This window comes from Panicum virgatum, chromosome 7N, assembly GCF_016808335.1.
Source record: "Panicum virgatum strain AP13 chromosome 7N, P.virgatum_v5, whole genome shotgun sequence".
NCBI classification, from domain to species: domain Eukaryota; kingdom Viridiplantae; phylum Streptophyta; class Magnoliopsida; order Poales; family Poaceae; genus Panicum; species Panicum virgatum.
In genome coordinates, this window is record NC_053151.1 from 40,270,283 (window position 1) to 40,279,536 (window position 9,254).

The following is a 9,254-nucleotide window of genomic DNA, read 5'->3' on the forward strand; positions in this document are numbered from 1 at the left end:
AATCAAATTCTTGAGGGTTCTTTCTCTGTGCCGGCCTGCTTTGGTAGTTCGTACTCCTCTCTCGACCGGACCTTTCTTTACTGTGAGCGGCGACCATAGAGCGACTGTACCTGAGCCGCCCTTGGCCAGGCAGAGCATCCGCCAGGTATGCGTGCTCATCGACCCCCTTCCTTTCCTTGTGTGCGAAATCCAACAGTATCTAGTGCCCTTATCAACAACCAATCACCTTCCCTTATCAACCAATTCGGCCAAGTGCCTAGTCAGATCATCTGCTGCTGCCATGTCAAATTGATGGCATCCAAAACCCTAGCTAGTCGCCACCTCAACATTAGGTTTTAAGCATACTTCTCCTAATTTCATAATTGTCACTCTCGTAGAAAAACTATGTTACATTATAGCTAGCCACCTCATGCTCTCCAATTCGTTTGGCTTTCAACTAGCTAGTTTTAATAATAACCCAATACTGAAGGAATTTTATATTGCTGTTTTCAGTTTCGGGATGGGAAATTATGTAACTGGAAAAAGAACAGCAGCACCAAACAACATCCAGGACAAAACGATCTGTAAAAGGGAAATTAAATTTGAAGATCTTCCAGAGGTATATCGTCTTAACGTTGAGTGTATGTAAATGGACTATTTAATCTTCTCTTGATATGCCATTACTTTGTATGAGGACGTACAATGCACAATTTTATCAAAATTGCCTCTAAAAGAGGTTGTTAGAACCAGCGTCTTATCAAATGAATGGAGATATTTGTGGGTTCACTGCCCCAAGTTATCTTTCAACAGTGCTGAGCTGTCTGGGCGCAATAGGTGCATGACAAAATTCATCGATAATGTCAACTCTGTTTTACACAGGTGCCATGGTGAGGTGGTGGACGAACTCAAGGTGAAATTTGGATTTCACAGTACACTTGCTCAACATGTCAACAGTTGGGTTAGTTTTGCTGCATTCTCACGGACAAAAGTTTTTGCTTTTGATCTGGAGCCTATTGACTCTTGTGTCCGAGATGATCGTTACATATTTCCATTTCAACTTTTAAAAAATGAAAGCATCTCCTGTCTACAAAGCATTCAGCATAGCTTTCCTTGGAGCCACCTTTCCAGTTTGGTGGTTTCCCAAATCTGAGAAACCTTGATCTGAGTATGGTGCATGTCACTAGAAAGGATCTCGAAGATACATTGTCCAGTTGTTGTAATATTTCTTCTCTCTCTGGTCTCACTTCGAGTCCTTCTAGAAGTAAATAAAGGAAATGCTTATTCAACTACGGCACTGTCGGACAACCGACCGGATAACTTTCTTACCCTGTCAAATCTTGTCTAAGCATGGACAGATGCCATCTTGGTGATGAATTAAAGGTGGATACCTGTCGGGTGGTAAACCCAGCCGGGTGGCAGAATGCACCCGCCTAAGCCCTGAGGGAGAATGAACTCGGGGGTAGCTAGGATTAGTCCGATCTAGATGCAAGAACACGATGAGCACAGAAGGTTTAGAGTGGTTCGGGCCGCCGGAGCGTAATACCCTACATCCACTGTGTGTTGTATTGCCTGTGCTCACAAGAGATTGCTCGAGAGTGGTTCTAGCTGGTGAGCTGAGAGTGAGGGAGAGAGTCTGAGTCAACTTGTCCTGAGACTAGTGTGTGCTCCCCTTTCACAGTCAAAGGGAGGCACGCACATAGCCGTTGGGACCCCGACAGGTGGGCCCAACGTGGATGTATTTAAATAACATAACGCCTAGCGCTATTATGGTGCTACACCCGGGGAAGATCTTATTTCGGGATTTCGCTGCCTCGTCCGCATGGGTGTACTGACTGGCGCAGACCCTCCGATCGACGTGGTCTTTCCCTGTCATGTTGGTGCGGCGCTTGCAGCTAGCCGGGTAGGCTGCGCCACGCATGCTGTTCATGCCGCGTAGCTTGCGGCGTAGGCGGCATAATGGAAAGGGCCGTGCTGTCGCATCCATTTAATACGGCAGACTAACGTGCACCGCGCGCGGCGCCTGCAGCTGCACTGTGCACCTTGGTAATGCGTGACCAAAAGTGGAGTCTGACAAAGGCTGCCCCGTGCTCTGCGGCGACAGAGCACGCCTCAGCCTCCCGCATTAAATGCGGTGGGTGGGTGAGTGTTCCGGCGGAAGACTTGTGCCCGCGCCCGCGGACACGTGGCGGCTCCAGACCCCTCCTGGGTGAAATGCTGGTTCCCCGCGCGCCGGGGGGTCTGGATGGCATGGGGGGTCCGGGGACCCCCGGCTACCTGCGCCAGGCGCTGCCTTCTCTGGGACACGTGGCGTCACCGGACCCTCCCCCGAGCAGAGAGCAGGTCCGGGGCCGCTGGCCCGGCGAGGTGGACTCCGGACCGCAGGGGTCCAGCTGCTCTGCTCTTCAGCGTGTAGTTTAGGATAACTACGCAAGTCCTTGCCCAGATGCAGTATGAGGGGGGTACCCTGGTCCCGGGGTACCGACAATACCCCTCTACTCAATCTGCTATATCTACGCATTGTACGCTGTGATTTCACCAAGATAGAACTCCATGTTGTGAATGATGTAAGCATTTAGCTATATAAAGCAACCTTTCAGCATGCTTTTGCATCACTTCTCAATGGCCTTCCAAGCATGAAGCATCTGACTTTTCATATTATTTTTCTACAAATAGAGGTTTGCTGTTGAAATAATCTTGATCTTCAATTTCATCTCACCTGACAAAAGCTAGTCTTGCAAAGCCCTCCATTCATCAGGCTCAAAGTGCCCTGGAGCTTTGATCATGATCTTGCGTGTTACTGGCGCCTATCTTCGGGCAGGCCAGAGCTGACCAAGGATGCAGACAATTTTCAGATGCAGACAATTACAATTCAGATGCAGAGAACTGAGAAACCCTAGCAAGCAATATCAGAAAAAACGCATGTTAGTGCTTGCTACGACATGCACACAAATGGATTGATGCCCTGCTCAAACGGATTCAACAACAGCAAGTATCAAGAACAAGAACGACATGCACAGTTCAGGCTCGTGAGGAAGACTCATGCACAAGAACGGGATGATTGACTGCAAGGCCATGTCTACTCCTATGGATCCCAATGTGAGGCTACAAGAAGATGAAGGGAAGGACTTGGAGGATGTGAATATGTATCGACAGCTGGTCATGAGCCTTATTCATCTTACCCTAACTCGGACAGATATTTTCTATCCAGTTGGAGTGGTCAGTCGATACATGAGCAATCCAAAGAAGCCTCATCTTGATGCAGTCAAACGCATCCTCATATACGTTAAAGGCACCATCAGTTTTGGTATTTTATACAATGAGACAAAGGATTGCCAGGTGATGGGATATTGCGATGCCGATTACGTTGGAGATTGTGGCACACGACGATCAACCACAGGATACTTCTTCAGTCTTGGGTCGGGACCCATATCATGGTGCAGCAAGAGACAACACACTGTGGCATTATCAAGTACTGAAGCTGAGTATCGATCAGCAGCATTGGCAGCTCAAGAAATCACCTGGATTAGATGGAGGATTTTCATCAGCTGACGGGATATCAAGTAAGGATTCTCCGCGACAACTTATCCTCTATACGCCTAGCAGAAAATCCAGTTTTTCATGCAAGGACCAAACACATAGAAATCCACTACCACAACATAAGGGAAAAGTTCCTTGAAGGTAAGATCGAGATGGTGCCTACAAAGACAGATGAGCAATTTGCTGACATCTTCACAAAAGTTCTAAACAAGGCAAAATTTGGGAAGTTTCAAGAAGCACTCGGTGTGGTCTACAAAACAAGTCTGGATAGAAGTTTGCCTTGAGGAGTGTTGGAAGAATGCAAGGCAATCTTCTAGAGTATTCTCTACAAGACAATAAGAAGATATTTTCATGAAGTACTCTAGAATTAGTAATAAATAAATATAAAAAACCTTGTAATATTTAGAAATTCTCTAGAGGGGGGGACACATGTCACCACCCTATGATCCGCCTTGGCCTATAAATAGAGGACCCCTTCTTTGCCACGCCATCTATCCAATAATATGGTAGATGAGAAGGGTGAGTGCTAGGATAGCCACAAAGAGAGGGTGTGTTGTGTACTCTTGTGTAATACTATTGTGTTGTAATAAAGCAAATATTTTGTAAGTTTTAATCTCCTAGTTTCTAAGTACTTAGTGTATAAATTGTGATCTATCTGGTTCTGCCACCCGGGATCACAAAGGGTCTGGGTTTCATCGTAGGAAGGCTCTGCCTCCCAGAAGCTAGCTTCATCTATTGGAAGGCTCTGCCACCCGAAAGCGAGAAAGCGGCTCTGCCATCGAACAGACCTTATACACTAAACTAGAAATTGAAAAAGCTAACCAACTCTAGAGTGAGTTGATGTGTCTTAGGTGTAGGTCCTCAGCATAATGGGTATTAGGGCCGCCTTGGTTCCCAACAATAAGAAAGAAAGCAATTTTGATTCTCTCGTGTGATAGAGCTAAGAACTCTAAATTCTGGATTTGGGCAAAATCAATACAAAGAATAGAAAAAACGGAGGTGGTGATCGTGATTCAAAAAACAGAGGTGGTCTCCTGCTCAAACAGATTCAGGAACAACAAGTATCAAGAACAAGAAAGGGCGTGCACAGTTCAGGCTCATGAGGAAGACTCAGTATCTTTTATGATAAGAAAGAATACAATGTTGATTCTATCGTGTGATAGAGTTAAAAACTCTGAATTCTGGACTTGGCCAAAATCAATACCAAGAATAGAAAAAACGGAGGTGGGGACCCCGATTCAAGAAACAGAGGTGGTCCCCTTCTCAACGGATTCAGGAACAGCAAGTATCAAGAACAAGAAGGGCATGCACACCAGAGGACAGGGACCAAGAGCCCGTATCTCTCCCTCAGGGATGATCTCGACACTCTGAAGCGCCCCCTCATAAGAGAAGACTTAAATGTGATACAAATATCAGTCCAAGGAGGCTGATACACATTTATTACATCAGATGGTACATCACCGTACAATCCTCCGAGGAGGTGGACACTCGAGATAGACAATAACAAGAAGTAAAAAGGCTACGGCGATACACCAAAGCACGACCCACATGGGATCCAGCTCGGGCTCAGAGTATCGCGCCAGCGAAAGCATTCTGAACAGGGCCAACACCACAGGCAGAGTTGGGTGCAAGACGGAACCCCTACTCAACGTCATCGGGAACAAAGTCTGGATCTTCCTCTATAAAAATTAAGTAAGGGGTGAGTACAAACGTACTCAGCAAATCCAACCACACCCACGGAGGGGGTATAAACAGAATACATGCACATGGTAAATCAAGGATAAGGCTAGGGTTTAATTTGCGGAAAGCTAATTTTTATGCATGGGTTCATTTGAAAGAAATGGGATTTTCAAAGAAATTATCTTGTACCGAGTAACACTTAGGGTTAATCCACACAGGATCCAAGTCTTTAAATTGCTACCAGACTCCTCATCTACCATAGCACACAGCACAGCTACCGGACACTTTCCAAAACAACTCACGCCAACCCATCCATTCCCAGAAGAAACACTAGTTGTGTGACCAAACCGTAACTCGCCCAGTACCGTGGGCACGGCTATTCGAATAGATTTTAACTCTGCAGAGGTGTGCAACTTTACCCACAAGCGGGGTACCACAATACGATCACCTTAGTGTCGGTGCAGATCCCAACATAGCCATTACCCACCTTAGCTAGACCTGACTAGCCAACACGAGATCCACCAAAGGGCCATTGACCTATCACAGAGGTTTTAACCGGGGCATAAGTCACACAGAGCTTATCCCTTCTCCTTGATCACCCGTTGCTCTCAGCTCTCCTGATGGCTATCAGACTAACTAGTAGGATTTATGCTAAACCGTTGCCGCATACAACAGTCGAGTGGTTTGCATGATAGTGGAGCTAGGCAAGATGACACATCAACTCGGTCCTTAATTGCGACAAGATGAATATCTCCCTTCTTTGCTCAACCACACAGGTACGAACACACCATTCGGCAATTCACACAGAAGTGACATCCATCCCATCTAACTCATCTTTCAAAAATTTCACATTTTCCCTTCTCACACACTCACACATTTTCCTTTTATAAATCAAGTTGTACCGTGTTCGAGGTCCTAAGCGTTCTAGCAGTGATTAACATCCAAACAGAATAAATCATATTCAGACATTAATCTAGGTGGTCAAGGAATGATTATAACAAATCAAGGGGTGGCTATCCAACCATGTTTTCAGCACTCAAAACATATGCCGATTTGTAAAATAGGCCAATAGGTTGTGTTTATAAAACTGGGAAAAAATATGCATCAAAGGATGGGATTGAACTTGCCGTTCTCAAAGCCTTCCGGGAAGTCCTGATCGAGGTATTGTCATTCGGGTCCGGGGTCGCGGTACTGGTCCTCATTCACTTGCTCGCAGTACTGCTCGTCGACGGGTTCTCCCTCGTTCACACCGTGATCTATGACGCACACAAACAAGCACACAATAAAGAAAAAGAAATAAAGATTTTATCGTTGAGCTCGAATCGGAAACAATTAAGATATGAAGATAGGAGTGATATTTTTGGGCGGTTTTCTAATGGTACGGCTAAAATTATGTTGGAAATGACGTGGTAAAGTTTCATGTCAATCGGAGAATGTTTGGCGCATGAAATAATAGGTTACAAAGAGGTTTAGGGGTTGAACCGGGATCAGGGGCCTATTTGTAAATATTTTTGTGAAGGCAAGGGCTTGATTGGAATTTTAGAAAATATCCGGGCTCTTCTGGAAAAAGGGTAGGGATCTATTTTAAAATTAAGTTTGTAAGGTGGGGGCTAGTTCCCTAAATAAATAAAAGTGGAGGGCTTTCTTTGAAAAGATACTAGAGAGAAGGGGAGGCTCTTAATAGAATAGCAGGAAGGGCAGGGGGGTATGGGCAAAATTGCCCTCTTCTTCCACCTCCCCTCGCTGGGAAACAGGGGAGGGCCGAGGGGGGTTGCCGGCGGCAGCCTGGCCGGCGGCCTTGGGGCTCGACGGCGCTCGGGAAGTGGGGGGAAAGGGAGAGGAGAGTGAGAGCCTTGGGGCTCGACGGCGCTCGGGAAGTGGGGGGAAAGGGAGAGGAGAGTGAGAGGGATCGATTCCCGGCCGCAGCTCGGGCGGAGGCGGTCCGTGGAGGCTTGGCCATGGTGGCGGGCGGCGGCGGGCGACGACGACCGTGGTGGCTGCGCTGCAAGGCTCGGTGGCGCCCTGGAGCTGAGGGAAAAGGGAGAGGGAGGCGAGGAGGTTCTTTTCCCCTCCTTACCTCGGGCAGTGGCGGCGCGAGGAGGTGGCTCCGCGGTGGCCGGCGGAGGCGGGCGGCAATGGATGTGGCGGCGGCGCTGGAGAGCTGGAGGGAATGGCTAGAGGTGGCAGGCGGGTCGTGGAGGTGAAAGGCGGCGAGATGGGCCTATTTATAGGCGGGGTAAGGCGGTGAAACAGGCGAGGTGCGGCGGAAGCCGGCGAGCTCGGCGGGTGGCCTTAATGGCGCTCGGTGGAGCGGCAGCGCGATTCGCGGCGGTGACGCGACGGCTCGGGTAGGGGAGGAGATGCAGGGGAGGACGAGCACGTGGAGGGGCTGGCTGCTGTGCTCGGCTTCGGGCTGTGCGGGCTCGAGTGGCGAGGCGGGGTGCTGTGCGGCCGGCGGCGTCGCTGTGCGCTAGCAGTGCGGCTCGGGCGGCGAGTAGGCGGCACTGCACCGGTCGACGGGCGGCACGGCGAGCGGCGCGGCCGCGTGGAACGCGAGCTGCGCACAGGCTCGTACGCGTGCAGCGCGTGGGGGCGGTCGGGTCGAGTCAGCAGTGGCGGGCGGCGTGGCGAGCAGCGTGGCCACGTGGTGCGCGTGGGCAGGGGCGCGCGTCGAGGCGGCAAGGGAGCTCAGCGTGCGCAGCGGGGATGGTGCAGGTGGGCAGGGCGGCGGGCAGGGGCGGCGCGGGCGATCTCCGAGCTCTGCTCGGGGCACTCGTGACCGAGCCCGGCAGTGAGGAAGAGGGAGGGAGAGAAAGAAAAGGGGAAAAGAAGAAAGAAAAAGAGAGAGGGAAAAAGAGAGAGAGAAAAGGGAGATCACGCCGGCAGGATTCGCGGCGGTGACCGCGGCCGGACGAGCACGCGCGCCGGTCGGCGACGCGCGGCGCGTTGTGCGGAATGAGGGAAAGAAAGAGATGGGAATTTGTACCGGTGTCGGGACGGCGGGTCGCCGGGAATAGCTTCGAGGAATCAGGATCTCGGACGAAGGGATTTAGGAAGATTTTGAGCTCAACAATGGAAGGCAATTTTGAAAATTATTTTTAGCGCGTGATTTATCTTGGTAAATTTTTCGGGACGTTACACACTCTAGTCCATCGGCTCACTGACGTCGTCGCAGGTGTCGACAGTCACCGCGGCTCTATTCAGACAGTCGCTGTTCGCGAGAAGGTGGCCGTGTCGGTACATGTCCTGACGCCGACAGAAGGGGCAGCAAACTGATGGTGTACTCTTCCGGGTGGTCGTAGTCTAGTTGTTCAACCAGGTAGCCGCGGAGGCCCATCGGCGTCGGCTCCTTCGAGGTGGTAAGGTAGCGACCGTACGCCACGCTGCGGAGGAGGAGAATGCTGTACGGCACGCCATCCCTGACGAGCAGGTGCATCGCCTATGCCGCGTTGAGCGACGTGCGGTGGGGGTCTAGCGAAATGCCCCTCCCATCCTCGTCTACGTAGAGGAAGGTGTCGTACACCCGGCTCTGCAGTCGCACGTGAGAGCTGTCCTGAAACTGGTCCATACCGTCGTTCGGCCACGCGAGGCAGCGGTGGGGAGGGCGAACAGTGATGCGGGGATTTGGGTTTCTTGGCACCGTGACAGACGGAGAAGAACATCTAGCGGCAGGTGTTGGACGTTGGCCGACGGTTACAATTTGGGGGATTCTTGGCGTCAGAAATTTAAAGCCAGTCTCGACGATAGTACTTCCCACTAACAAGTGGGTCCCTATCCTACTCTCCACATAGGACGTCGATGGCGAATGTCACGTGGTTGCCCGCATTCCATCGAACGCCTTGTGCCCATGACCCGACCACTTTCAAAAACCTGCACATAACCAAAACTGGCAGGTTGCCACCGGCGAGGCCATTCCTCACCGGTGCGCGGCGGAGCTTGGGGAACTAGGGTCGCAAGAGGTGTTGCGAGGCTAGGGTAGCTTCGGGGCCGGGTCCGGTTGCCGGTGGGCTCGCCGCCGGCGAGCCAGGAGCGCCGCTACCCATGACGCATGGGTATAG